Consider the following 14,238-nt stretch of genomic DNA (forward strand, 5'->3'; position numbering starts at 1 on the left):
GTGTGTGTGTGTGTGTGTGTGTGTGTGTGTGTGTGTGTGTGTGTGTGACGGGAAACTGAGAGCTGCGTTTCCTGTGTTATGTCTCGCTTGTTCCTCCAGGAAATCACACACACACACACACATACATGAGTGCACACATTCATGCACTATTAAGCCATTGTGCAGTCAATTGTTCTCATTAGAGTTTCATGCTGATGAGTTTTGTCAGATTAAGATATTTTACTTAAACTCATCGATATATTTTTATTTGACGTTCGTCAACAACCAATCAGAGCCGAGGACTCTCAAACGCAGCTGTCAATCAAACTGTCAAACTCTGCAGCGGCTGATTTTGTTGCTGCGTCGCTTCAAAGTTTTCAGAAACATATTTTAGTTATGGAGCAGAAACCAAAGCTCCGCCCACCGACCGGAGCAAACTTCCTCACGACCGCAGCGTTAAGTTGAAACCTCGCACTGTAAAAAACACTCTGAACATAAAAATCCTGCAAGATATTTTAATCAGACTTTTTTCCAGCTCCTCCCTTTTCCCGCTGTGCATTGCATTGTGGGAGAATAGTGTGCATGCCCGGCGGTGCTCTTAAACTACCTGACAACCTCCTGCTGATGACAGACGACACGCGTGTGTGATCTACATAGTGAGAGTCAGCGCGTCCTCGTCAGCACTCTCAGATGGGATCGATGCAAATCACATCTCCGATATATACTCTGTGTGTCACTCAGGGATCAATACGGTACCTCTGGCTCCTCCTCCTCCTCCCTCTTCTTCCGCTCACTCTTTTCCTCGCTCTCTCCGTCCTGCCTTTCTGACCTTGTGTCTCGGCCTCCTGGGAAACCTTCGTCATCCTCTCGACTCGCCCTCCGTCCGTATTATTTCTTCTGCTCCTCCTCCTTGTCCTTGTGTCCTTCGAACCTACTTCCTCCCCTCTTGTCTCCTCTGCTCTTGATTTAAACCCCTCTCTTTTTCTCTTGTTCCCTCTCCTCTTTATTGTTTCCTCTTCTCCTCTTGTTTGTCTTCATCTTTTCACCTCATTTCCTCTCGTTGCCTTTATTTCCTCTCCTCTCATTTCCTTTTGCTTCTTCCTATTTCCCCTCTTCTCATTTATCTCCTCTCCTATTCTTTCTCTTTCTCTCATTTCCTCTCCTCATTATTTATTCTGCTCCTCCTCCTTCTGTCCTTCTAACATACTTCCTCTCTTCGTGTTTCCTCTCCACTTGTCTCCTCTCCTCTTGATTTCCTCTTGCTCCCTCTTCTCTTTATTGTTTCCTCTCCTCCTTTCGTTTCTCTTCACTTTTTCAGCTTCTTGTTTCCTCTTATCTCCTCTCCTATTTTTTATTTCTTCCTATTTTATCTCCTCTGTTTGTTTCCTTTTAATTTCTTCCTCTCTTCTCCTCTTTTTTGATTTTCCTAATTTGCCTCTTCTCCTCTCCTCTTCTCTTTTCATCCTTCCTCTCCTCTCCCATTGCCTTTATTTTCTATCCTCTCTCTTTCTCCTCTTCCTCTCCTCCACTCATCTCTTCTCCTCCTATTTCCTCTCCTCTATTTTTGCTTCTTCTGATTTCCTTCTTGTTTCCTCTTTGCCTTTCCTTTCTCCTCTCCTCTCCCTGTAGATGCGGTCGTGGTCATTGATCCGGCTTTCAACCTTAATTCTGATAAACTGAGAGAGAGAGAGAGAGAGAATGAGAGAGAGAGAGAGAGAGAGAGAAGGGGGAAAGAACTAGAGGGTGAAGAGCGAGTTGGGGTTTAAAGGATGAGGAGTTGCATAACGGCAAAGTAACTTTGAGTTACGACTCAGTGGGTAAAGTGCACACGCACGCACGCACACGCACACACACACACACACCACGGGTTACCCATCATGCCGAGTTCCTCTAAACCCAGATAAACTCTCTGATTGGCTGTTTGACACACAGGAAGTAACGAACTATGTCCAGCCGGCTGGCAGAGAGCTAAAGTGGCAGGCACCTTTCACAACACCTCTGCAGTGCATTCTGGGTCGTTCCGATAAATAAGCGTGAACGGAGGGAAGAGGAGACACAGACGAGGCACCGATTGAATAAAGGGGGAGTGAGGACAGGAATTAAAAGCAGAGGAGAAGAAAAGAGGAACGATGGAGGAGGAGGTTGGGACTAACTTCTGAAGCAGGTAAAGGAGAAGAGGAACGGCCTCTTGAGTGGTATTTTGTTGCATTACCACGAAGTCCTTTTACCAAATCGCATAAGCTGGCCTCTTCCACGACGTCCGGAAATTTAGAAAAGCCCATCGAGATGTTACAAGTGAGTCAAACATCTTGGGTGATTTGGTTTGCCTTGAACACACCAGAGAATAGAGTCGGTATTGTTTGAATTCTTCTTCTTTTGATTGCAGGCAGCAATGCTCTTCCCTCCTCATTGCTGCATTTCAGTCTTTACAAATGCAAACGATGTACGTGTTTATTTGCATATGGAGCGGGGAAGTGAGATCTGATCACTCAAGATGCATGTGGAGATGCATGTTAATTCCAGGTGTGAACAGAGAGAGACGACATTTTACCAGCTCGACAGTCAGTAATGGAGAAATAAAAGCAAAACACTTGGCTTCCGGAAATCCCCAATGAGGAAGACTCCTTCGCTTTGGAAAGAGTTCTCAGTTAAGATCAGTGTGATTTCGGATGTGGACATTCTTTAGTTAGGTTTAAGCATCCAAACTATTTGTTTAGCTTTAGAGAAATGTCTATTTTGTTGAGGTTAGGGTCCATTATTGTCAATGTTGACTTACAGTGTAAAATGAGAAACAAACTGCAGTCTCCGTGTTAAAGTTTGGAGTTCTGTTGACCCGTCCATCCATCTCAACCTCCTCCACACAGACGTTGTGGCTCTACCGCTGTCACCGTCACTTGAACGTAAACCAGGAACCAACCTCTAGTGTCCACCAGGGGGCGACTCCTCTGGTTGTATAGAAGTCTATGAGAAAATGACTCTACTTCTCTCTTGATTTATTACCTCAGTAAACATTGTAAACATGAGTTTATGGTCTCAATCTCTAGTTTCAAGTCTTCTTCAATACAGCATGATGTTCATTTAGTACATTATGGTCCATTTAGAGTCACACAGACCATAAAGCAGGGGATGCTTTAGGGCGGGGCTACACGGTGATTGACGGGTCGCTGACGCTACCAGAGCCGTATTCGGCGTCTCTACGTCACTCCTCCTCAGTTCAAATATGGTCACTTCCTCTCACTGGTTGCAAAAATCCAAGATGGCGACGGACAAATCGCCGAACTCGAGGCTTCAAAACGGCATTCCAAAAACGTTTGACATCACGAAGACTACGTCCACTTCTCAATAACGTAAACATTTGCAGGCACTTGTTGTAGAGAGTTTGAGGAAAACAACGAGTTGAGCTCAACAGAGAAGGCAGATTACTGTGAGATGACATACTGCTGGTAGTTGGCTGCAATGTACTAGTTTTCTTCTTCTGGTGGGTTATTTTATGTACTGTAGGCCTGATATGAATCTGGATGGATGCCAGATTTATTTTTCTCCTCCAGTGAAAGCCTTCTTGTGTGCCCAAAGAATATACTTCTTTCTCTTCTCGAGTGGTTCAGGTCTCGGATTTAAGAGTTTGGTTCAGTCAATCTCACGGTTTGGGTTCAGGTCTCAGGTGGATGTTTGTGCATCCCTATCTTTTAAGCCCTGTGTGGACCACACTGTAGAGATTATATGTACTGGGCCTTTAACGCCCTGCCGTACAAACACCTTTAATAATTAAGGCTGCCATTTAAATAGGAACCCTGTCTTCACGGGTCATTGGTGTTTATTAGCGCTGAGGCAAGAGCACAGTGACAAGATGAACACACACTGACACACACATGACCACCAAGATATACAGGAACACACACTCACGTGCTAAATGCAGTGTTATTGAGAGAAGCCGAGTCACACAAACACAAACATGCTGCAGGGTCTGATGGTGTAACGATCAGCTGTAGTGAAACCAGCAAAGGTCAGAGGTGATAGAGAAGTAATGACAGCAGCGTAGTGAAGGATGGACGGCTGAGAGAGAGCATGGAGTGGAAAAGGAGATGGAGATTAGGGGGTGGAGAGATAGTCTGACATCATTCCAGTTTATACATCCTACATTGATTTAAAGAGTTTGAAGTAAAGTATCCTATCTCATCATCCCAGCCTGATGATAAACGTCTGGTCCTTGTGTTACACAGAACAGTGAGCCAATCAATGGCATCTTGACTTGTTGGCTTCAAGTAGTGAGGAGAGGATTGAAAGTAAAGCATGTGATGAAGAAGAAAGAGACGAGGAGAGGAAGAAGAGAGGGAGACACTGGGAAGAGTTGGAGAGATGGAGGCAGATCCAGAAAGGGAAGGGGGCAGGAAGAGATGGATGGAGAGAGAAACCATAAATCAATTTTTCCTCAGCGTGTTTCTTGGCACCGTTAAGTGCTGCTTGTGTGTGAGAGTGCGCGTGATAATCCGTCCAACACTGCTGACAGAGAGAGGGAGAGCTTGGCGACGCTCCAAAACAACCCAAATTATTCACTTTCCTCTTTTGCTGCTGCAGAGGAACGAGAGAGAGGAGGGGGAGAGAGAGAGAGAGAGAGAACAGAGACAGAGAGCTGAGTCTCCATCTATAATACAGTGAAGGTTACATAATAAGGTGCAATCTGGTAAAACAGCCCCAATATTTAGGATCCACGGTACCAGAAACTTAGCAGTCGGTAGAACACCGGTGATCAACATACACTCCTTTACTGTCTGCATGCTGGTTTTTCTGTTTCCTTATTATTTCCAGATGATCCGCCACAAGTTTCTCACCAAAATCAAACTCTTACCAGAGTACACCGATCAAGTTATGACGTACTTCTGCTCATACTCACTTTGACTGTGCAGGGCGGTGCTGCTCAGCGGATGCTAACGGCTAACGTTAACTAGCTCACCGTAACACGGTGTTGTTGTGCACAATGGCTTATTGTCAGGGACCCGGTACCCAAGTACCGGTATGGAAGTATTGGTTCTCATGACAGTTTCATCATTCACCTGAAACATTTCAGAAATCACTCATTTAGACAGAGATGGAAAAAGATTTCACTTTCATCAGACGGACTAAATCATTTTGTTTTATTGCGAAAGAACAAGTCTGCATTTGTGTAGTGACTCTGCACTCACTCCTTCATTCTCACTCCTTCACTCTCACTCTGTCGTGCTCCATTTCTTTTTACATTTTTGAGAACGATTTCTGATTTTCCTTTCCTGTGAGATGCAGCGAGACTAACATATTTTTAGGTCTTCATCTGCAGGAATAATAAAACACTTGCAAGAACAAAGTAGAGCATGCAGATCTAATCATTTTCAGCAGAGCCGGAGCAGAACAGTCAGACTGGAACAAACCTAAAGCTCGGCTCATCGTTTCATTCACCACGAGATGAGCCTGAGCCGGATAGCCACCCAGACTCACCACAGTGAACCTCATCACACTGTGATCCGCTGCTTTATGACCGCAAATAATCTCTTTCTGCAAGATTCTTGAAATTTATGATGTCGACATTTTTCACATCCGGCGAAGGGCATGAATCGTAATTAAGTTGATGTGTTGCCCGGTCCCGGCACTCACTGATTAGGTTTAAGACTGATTACACAACTCAAACAAGTTCCAGGAGTCTGCTAAATGATTTCCATATCGTACAGACATGAGTGGAGCCCGACGGTCAAATAATGACATAAACGAACCGGAAATGGACAGAATGAAGTGTGTTTCTCAACTTCGAGTCCCCACAATGAGTGGAAGGTTAAATGTTCAGTAAACGTCTTTTATACAATATAAAGTAGAGCAAAGAGCAAACACTGATCCATGCTTCCTGTGTTGATTTGTGACAGACGGGACGTCTTTGCTTTAGTCGAGCTGTCTGAACCTCAGCTGAAGCACGTGTGTGATATTCTTAACGCTCATCTCTTTGCATTTGAATGCAAACGCAACAGGAAGCGGAGAGCAGATGATGAAGCGTGTAGAGAGAGAGCAGGAGGTGAGGATGAAGGAGCGAGAGACAGACTGGTGGTTGTGAGCTGACATGGCAGGTGGAGGGAAGACTTGAAGAAAGAAAAGAAAGCAGAGCGAGGTGGAGAGGTGGAAGAGGAAACCGGCACAGAAATAGAGTAAAAGAAGGAGTGAGTCACAAACAGCGGGCGGAGGAATATATCTGCTTCGCTCTGGTTTATTTCCCTTAATGTGTTTCGCTTTATCGGCAGGTAAACCTGCAGAGAGAAAGATGGAGACACTTGGAGAGAAGGGTGGAGAGGAAGAGAGAGAATGAAAATAAAGAAAGAAAAGGGGAGGATTGTTTTGCAGACAGAGGACAGAGGGAGAAGGAGAGAGGAAAGGTGTTGCAAGTGAACGAGTAGGAAGAGATTTAGAGAACGACAGAGTGAAAACACAACAAGCTGTTGGGGGGGAGGAGGTTTGTGCGACATGTTGATGAACGACAGCAATCAGAGAGATGGTGAGGGAGAAGAAAGTGATATTAAAACAGTGGGAGTTGATGGAGTTATTCTGAGCTGCAGCAGACGGGGGGACGGGGGGGAACAACTCCCAGAGAAGAGAGCAAGAGACCGAAAATAAATAACAGGATGAAAAGAAAGTGTTTTTACCAACATCGGGAGCTGTTTCCTTCCAAACAAGTACAAACACAGTGTCAGTCTTTATGCTAAGCTAAGTTAGCCTGGTACCAGTAGCTTCATATATAACTGTAACTGAGCTCGTGTGCTTTTCACACTCCAATTATATTTCCAAACCACATTTCCTTACAGATAATAACGACTGTTAGAGGACTTCACATGTTTCCATTGGATGAAGAAGAACTGATATTTGTACTCGTTCTATGTTTCAGTCCAGTCAGCAGTTAAAACCACTAATGTGTTGAATGTGGACGTCTCTGCGTTCGCTGTTTTGCTTAACTTGTACATTGCAACGTTGATTATTTACGTTAGTTACGTTCTGAGGTTGTGATTTAACACAAACCACGATCATCTTTACAGTCGTTTTGTTGCTTAAACCTAAACAATGGTTTCAAAACATGAACAATGGGGCATTGTGCTTTTCTTTAAGCGTGGTTCATGGCTCCACTGGTTTGATACTGAGCTGTTCATTTCAGCTATTTCACACACTGGTTCATTGTTCTGCACAGTAACCTTGTGAACCACATTGTCTTTTTTAAATTCAAATTAAATGTCAGAGGCTCAGAGCAGCAAGTGGAAATCCTTTCAGCTCCTTATTTGGATTAACGCAGAGATCCCGTCTGATGAATAGATGAAGCCAAAGGTTTCCTGACAGCCTGAAGATCTGCCTGAAGGGACAATTTGTCAGTGAAAAAGAAAAGTTCTTGGTTCGGGTGACCTGACGTTACAAGTGATCGTAACCTCTTACGTGTTGGTGGGGTCGACACTGACAGACATGAAGAGTTGCATCATTTCTGTAGTTTTTTCTCTTTTGTTTTCCTGTTCTTCCCTTCTGGCCCCGCCCTCTTTCTGTTCATCATCACGCCTTGAAACATTAAAGACAGAACATCTCAGTACATCCATGATTCATTTCTTTCCTTCTTCTTACTCTGCTTGTTGTTTTCGATCCGTCTCTTCTCTCCAGACCACTCGCAGATTAAAGTGGACGTTTAGCAAAACTCCTTCACTCGTTTTCACCGTTTAACCTCCGTGTAACCCGCGATAAAACCCCGGAAACATTCATGTGTGTGCGTGAGAGAGAGCAGTGTGTGTGTGTGTGTGTGTGTGTGTTTGAATCATTTAAATGTCTTTTTCTGTCTGCGGGCCTGTGATACCTGCAGTCCTGCTGAATTATACATTAACAGTAGTCTCAATAATAAATGGATTGTGTGTTTGTGTGCTGACAAGTGTCTTCTTGAGTGTGTGTGAGTGTGTGTGTGTCTGTGTGTGTAGTTCAATCATTTGCAGCAGTAACTGAATGATATATTGACCATCATTCATGTTTTATTCAACGCATTCAAATGAATTATTGCTTTAATTAATCTATCAACACATGTACTCAATTAGAGGGGTTCACACACACACACACACACACACCATGAGTGTTCAGTAACTCTTTGTCTCTCTGTCTCGTCATTATAAGTTGTTTGTGTTCGTCGCCTTTCCTCCGGTACTCTGTCTGTCTGCTCCATATAGTACACAAACATATACACATAAAAAGCACAGAAGTATTAGCAGCTACATTTAAAAGTATTCATAAACTATACTTTATACACAGTTAGATAGTTTATTACGTATTGTACAATAACTTCTTGTCTTTGTGTATTCACTGGTTGGTGAATGAGCTCTGGATGGAGGCTGAACTGTTCCAGTGAGTTGTGACGATGGAGAGAGAGGCAGGAAGAGGAGATGGGAGGTAAAGGAGATGATGAAAACACAGAACTCATAACAGTGTGAGAGAGGACGGGTTAACGAGAATGAGCATCAGGATAAAGAGGAGAGAGACACATCAAACGTGAATATGAGAACACTTTTACATATTTGCATATAAATCACAAGCGTGTTGCTTTGTTTGGATCACATCAGGCCGCAGAGAAATTGAATCAACTCATTAGCATATTTGTGAGTTCAGTGGCCGAGGCAGACTGCCCAGAAATTGAATGAGCTGGAAGGAAGCTTTGTGTAGCAGGTTGTGGTTAATGTGAGGAGCAGAACCAAGTGACCCGACACTGAGGCCGGACAGCCTCCTTTGTAGCCGCTGATGTTTGCAGGGCTCTTGTGCAGCGGAGACACCTGGATGATCCAGTTAGGAGTCATTACAATACGCTGTATACGTCTCTGGTAGAGACCTGTCAATCACCGTGTAGCCCCGCCCTAAAGCATCCCCTGCTTTATGGTCTGTTTGACTCTAAATGGACCATAATGTACTAAATGAACATCATGCTGTATTGAAGAAGACTTGAAACTAGAGATTGAGACCATAAACTCATGTTTACAATGTTTACTGAGGTAATAAATCAAGAGAGAAGTAGAGTCATTTTCTCATAGACGTCTATACAACCCCCTGGTGGACACTAGAGAGAATGCAGGTTTTAATTATTCACTTAATAACGTGTTATAATCAGCATACATATAATGTGTATTAACAGTTTGCAAACACACCATTAAGAAAGTTTTATAAATATCATACAAATCACTTGGTTATCATTAACAAATACTTTTTTAATATTAAGTAAACATTATGAACGTATTCCCACATTGTAGTTGGTCACGCGTTCAACCCCTAAAATAAAACAGAGGAGTCACGTCTGGTTCCCCGTCCATCACGTAACCTGACGGTAACATAAAAGCCTTTTCATCTCGCAGCAACATGACTCATCCGAACTCTCCAATCAAAAATAAAAAAACGCAGGTTTGGGGACATTTTCTTTTCCCACTCAGCTAATTTCCATGTCTGTGCCAAGTCCCCAGAGAATGAGCTGCATGACTGGCTGCATTTATCACAAACACTTCTCCGTCTGCGTCCTCATCGCTGCAACTTAAACCTCTTTAGACTGTGTTTCTTCTTTAAGATGAGTCCTCAGCTGTGATTCTCTCTCACTCAGTCTGGTTTGGTGATTGGTTTTTAAACTATAGTGCTGCCAGCTGTGCAGAGTTCACGGTTAGTGTTTGTGTTTCTGCTTTTACCGTTTTATGACAAACTTCAACTCTTGACAAACAACCTTTAAAAGCCCCTTGTTTTCTTGCAAAATCAGGAAATGTTGGGTTTTAATCAGCAGTGACTTAAAAGTACTGAGAGCAGCATTTCTTTATTGCATGTTAGTGCATGTGCCCTCAGGTCCCTCCTCTGCACTGTTAGCGCTGTTTGCGCTGTTAGCTGGCAGCTCCTGTTGAGAGGCCACAGAAATGCTAGCTGTCTCGCATCATGCACCTTTAATGCGTCGTGGAATGATCTGATGACAACATGTGTGTACAGAGCTAGAGACAAGTTGTGGTTAGCCTAGCTTAGCATAAAGACAGTGAATTTGTCATTTTAAAATGGCGCTCTTCAGATCAGAGCTTGTGTGCTTGTAACACCCTTGTTCCCTTTTTCCCTTCTTCTTCATGGCTTCCTCTCCCCAACCAGCAGATGACTGCCAGCAGTAAAAGTAGAGTGTGTGTGTGTGTGTGTGTGTGTGTGAGAGTGTGTGTTATGTAAAGCTGCTATTGGATTAGCATGAAAGAGTGTGGTTTCTGTGCTGCGGGCACACTGAGATTAAGACTTTATCCTCCGCAGTTTTCGCATCACTGACCCGGCCTGTTAGGAGAGAGAGAGAGAGAGAGAGAGACTGGAGAGGTGTCTTGATGGTGCAAGCAGCGCTTTTCCAGTGTTGCAGGAACATCAAGTGTATAAAGAGAGAGAGATGAGGAACAATGGTTTGCTCGTTTGTTTGTGTTTTGTCTGTTTTTAATTCAAAACATAAACAACTTAATGAACATAAAACAATACAATGCTTTGTAGACAATTTGTAGATTTCACCATTTTAAAGTTAAAAGATGAACCGCTCGATGTGTTAAAACTCTGTTGCATCATGTGGAGCTCACGCTACGACTTTCTGTCTGTTTGTAGTTTCATTCAGATCTGAATCCAGACGCAGAATGAATTTAGATGCTTCTGCACACTCGGTACAGGTTAGTGTGTTAATGACCCGCTGGAAACATGTAACGATAAACACTAGAAGCAACGGGACAAACATATGAAAGAAATGTGTCGCTGTTCTTTCTGTTCTGCTGACACACAATAAGAAAACATCGAGCTTTATTCATCCGGAGGGAAAGAAAGGTGCAACACAGCGTGATAATAAAACACACATCCCATCGTCGACTCTTCACTTCATGCACCAACCTGTCCATGAGCACAGATATCACATGCTCTCACACACATCTCTGTAACTGCTCCATGTTGTAGTCTGAATGTCCGTCCGTTACGTCTGGTGTTTATCTTCTGTTTGTCCCATTAACAGCCTCCATTCACACTCCACCACTCCAGCGTTGTGTTACATGAGATGTTCGCTAAACACTGTTCATGTCACAGCGAGGACGTCTCACTTTGTCCTCTGGTGGTACGTCTCAGACCTGTTCAGACCGGGTCTCTGATTGGTCGAGGAGCCGCTGCGTCAACGTCGAGCGGTTTTTTGTTTTTCCTGTCAGGATGACGAGGATGTTCGCCGACTGACAGCGAAGACGAGGAGAGGAAGGAGCCGACTGCTGTAGTTTTAGTGGAGCCCAGAGATCAACTCCCTCATTAGCATACTGCTGCCATAGCAACAGGAAAACCAAACCGGAGCATGAGAGAGGGATGGAGGGAGAGGAAGGAGGAGAGGAAAGAGGGGAAAGTCAAGAGAGGAGGAGAGGGGAAGGACTGGAGGAGAAAGGGAAATTAGGATAAAGGAAGAGAGGAGGTGAAGACGGCGGAAGGGAGGAAAAGAGAGAGAGAGTGGAGGTGGAGAAGGAAGAGGAGGATGAGTGGACGCAAGGGGGGAGAATAAACGGACAGGAGAAAAAAGAGGAGGAGGAGATGGAGTGGGAAGGAGAAGAGGAGGAGCACTGAGGATGAAGAGCGGAAGAAAAAGAAAGGGGGATTGGAGGCTGGAACGAGAGGAAGAGGAGGAGAAGGAGCAGGAATAGGGAGCAGCCACCTTGGTTTGACTTCCAGCACTTTAACTCCTTCTTCTCTTTTCTCCTTTTATTCCTGATTCAATCGTGTCATCTATATAATTAAATCCTCTTGTTATCCAATATCCTCACACACACACACACACACACACACACACAGACACACACACACAACCAGATAAGAGGTTGAACAACTGGCTCTGAAGCTGGTGTGTGTGTGTGTGTGTGTGTGTGTGTGTGTGTGTGTGTGTGTGTGTGTGTGTGTGTGTGTGTGCGCGCGTGTGTGTGTGTGTGTGTGTGAGTGAGTGTGTGTTATGTAATCTCCGTTGTAGTTCACTCTGGTTGTTATCGGAGGTGTAAGGCGACGTAAGATGATTAAACTGAGAGTAGAAACACTCCTGTGCTAAAAACAGATAAAAACACTACATCTCATTTATTGTTTCACACACACACACACACTCACACACACACACACACACACAGTTTTGCAGACTCATCTCACACATGTGTAATGCAATAAACCTGCAACATCACAGTTACCACACAGTGTGTCGCCACCTTTAGTCCGTACCTCTATGAAACCTCTCCTGTCCCGCTCAAATTAATCAGTAATTATTCTTATATTTTAGTTTTTAACTTATTTATCGTGCAGATTACCGTTGATTATCATAAGGAAATTACTTAAATAGCATTCATTCATATGGGAATGAGTCTGTTCTAAGCTGTTTCCACTGTACGTCCACATAGTTTCAGCACCATGGACAGCTCTTTGGGTTCTTTCATTGGCAGATGAATGTAGCGTTCCCATCACCAGCTTCATCGCTCCGAGTTGTGCCGCCTCTAATCGGGTTGTTTTCCAGCAACACGTGTCAATTCATGCTTGTTACCTGCATACAGTCTTTTCAAAATAAACTTCTGTCTTCACAGGAAAACAACTCGGTAAAGTTTAGACAACAAAACCTTTTACTTAGATTTAGGAAACGATCGTGGTTTGGGTCAAAATAAGCACAGAAGGTGGTGTTCATTTCACATTCGCCACGAACAACGGTCTCCTGGGTGAGAGGCCGGGCTCTGAATGATACATGAACAAACAAACCCCGAAACCTTCAGCACACAGAGAGGAATGACTGTAAAGCTTGGTGTATGTAAGAGCTGCTGGAGTGGAGGTTTCTGATTCAGAGTCTGAGAAAAAACTATCTTTTAAGATATGTTTTGTAGAATTCCGGCTGATTTCATCCAACGTTCGTTAGAAGCCGTGATGGTAAAAACAGAAATCAGAGTTCCAGTCCCACTCAGAGAGCTGAGACATCAGTCATGTACCGTCCAAAATAAAAATGTGCCAGGATCAATTATTTATGAAACCAGCCCACACTTGTAAGAAAACAAGGAAGTGTTGAAATGTGCAGCCGCCACCAAATGTTCCCGTCTCAGAAAAGCAGCCGAGCGCCGCGTTTGATTGACGTCTTCAGGTGCTGAACCGAGTGTTTCTGGCAGCTCGTCTCTTTTAGCTTTTAGCCAAATCTTCACGTCCTTGTGTGGACGTGCAAAAAGCATAACTGAGCTGGATTTTTATTTATTAATTTATTTAACAGGCTATTTGTTTGATAGGAAAACACACTTTTTCATATTCTCTCTCACACAGAGTGATAGATAACCTGCTGTCTCCTCAAGTCCTTAAGACCTAAAGAGAGATGAAGTGGTCGAGAGCAGCAGCAGAGAGGGAGTTAAGACAATGGGAAGAGGAGCTGGAGACGGAGAGGAGGACTCAGCTTGTTGGTGACTCAGAGGGCGGCTGGAGGGCTGACGGGGGACAAACAGCCGCCGGTGTGATGCCAGCAGTATCGGAGGAGGAGCTGTAATGAGATGTAAATGGAGGCAAACCTGCAGCTCCTCTTCTGTTCGGGGCGGGAGGTGCTGTGACCTTTTGGTACCGAGCAAATCTACTCCAGATGTACCTGTTTCAGGCTGATAGCTGTGTGTTTATCACAGAGATACACGGATCTTCTCCTTTCTTACACTGTTGTTTTTTTGCATCTGAGGAGGACGGTTTCCTCTCAGACTAATAAAATAAAACACTTTCCTCCTGATTTTCTTATCTTCTTATTAGCGTTATCTAGTTTATTATGTAAATCAGCAACATGAAGAGGTTTGTGCTTCTGAATCCAGGCCTCTCACATCCACACCAAACATTTTCAGATGCAAAACGTTTATTTCATGTTGCACAAGGTGAAGCATACGAAAGTTCAACTCACAGTTCCACTGTTTTTAATGACGTGTGCAGCTTCTATCAGACGAACACCGACGACCCGCCGGGCTGCACGCAACAACATGAAATAAAGACGGTGTGTGTTGTGAAGGTCGCTCAGTCTCCTATCAGCAGCGCTGCTGCCTCTGAATGATGTACGAGTCGCTTACAGACGCTTTCATCGAGGCAGGAAGTAAACAAAGAGCTAATCGTTCAAGACTCCCAAAGTCACTTTTTAGTTGCTCATTTGTTCCCCTCTGACAACGATGTTCCCTTCTTTATATCCACTCAAAGTGTGTTTCCTAACTCACTCTCTCTCTCTCTCTCTCTCTCTCTCTCTCTCTCTCTCTCTCTCTC

At 44.0% G+C, this 14,238-nt stretch overlaps 1 protein-coding gene across 2 annotated transcripts in view; it reads left to right on the forward strand.

The window, feature by feature from the left end:
- trpc5a (transient receptor potential cation channel, subfamily C, member 5a) overlaps positions 1–14,238 on the forward strand; it is an 86,340-nt gene that overhangs the window by 49,086 nt on the left and 23,016 nt on the right. The window lies entirely within an intron of this gene.

Source organism: Anarrhichthys ocellatus, unplaced genomic scaffold, assembly GCF_004355925.1.
Source record: "Anarrhichthys ocellatus isolate YVR2014 unplaced genomic scaffold, GSC_Weel_1.0 scaffold11, whole genome shotgun sequence".
NCBI classification, from domain to species: Eukaryota; Metazoa; Chordata; class Actinopteri; order Perciformes; family Anarhichadidae; genus Anarrhichthys; species Anarrhichthys ocellatus.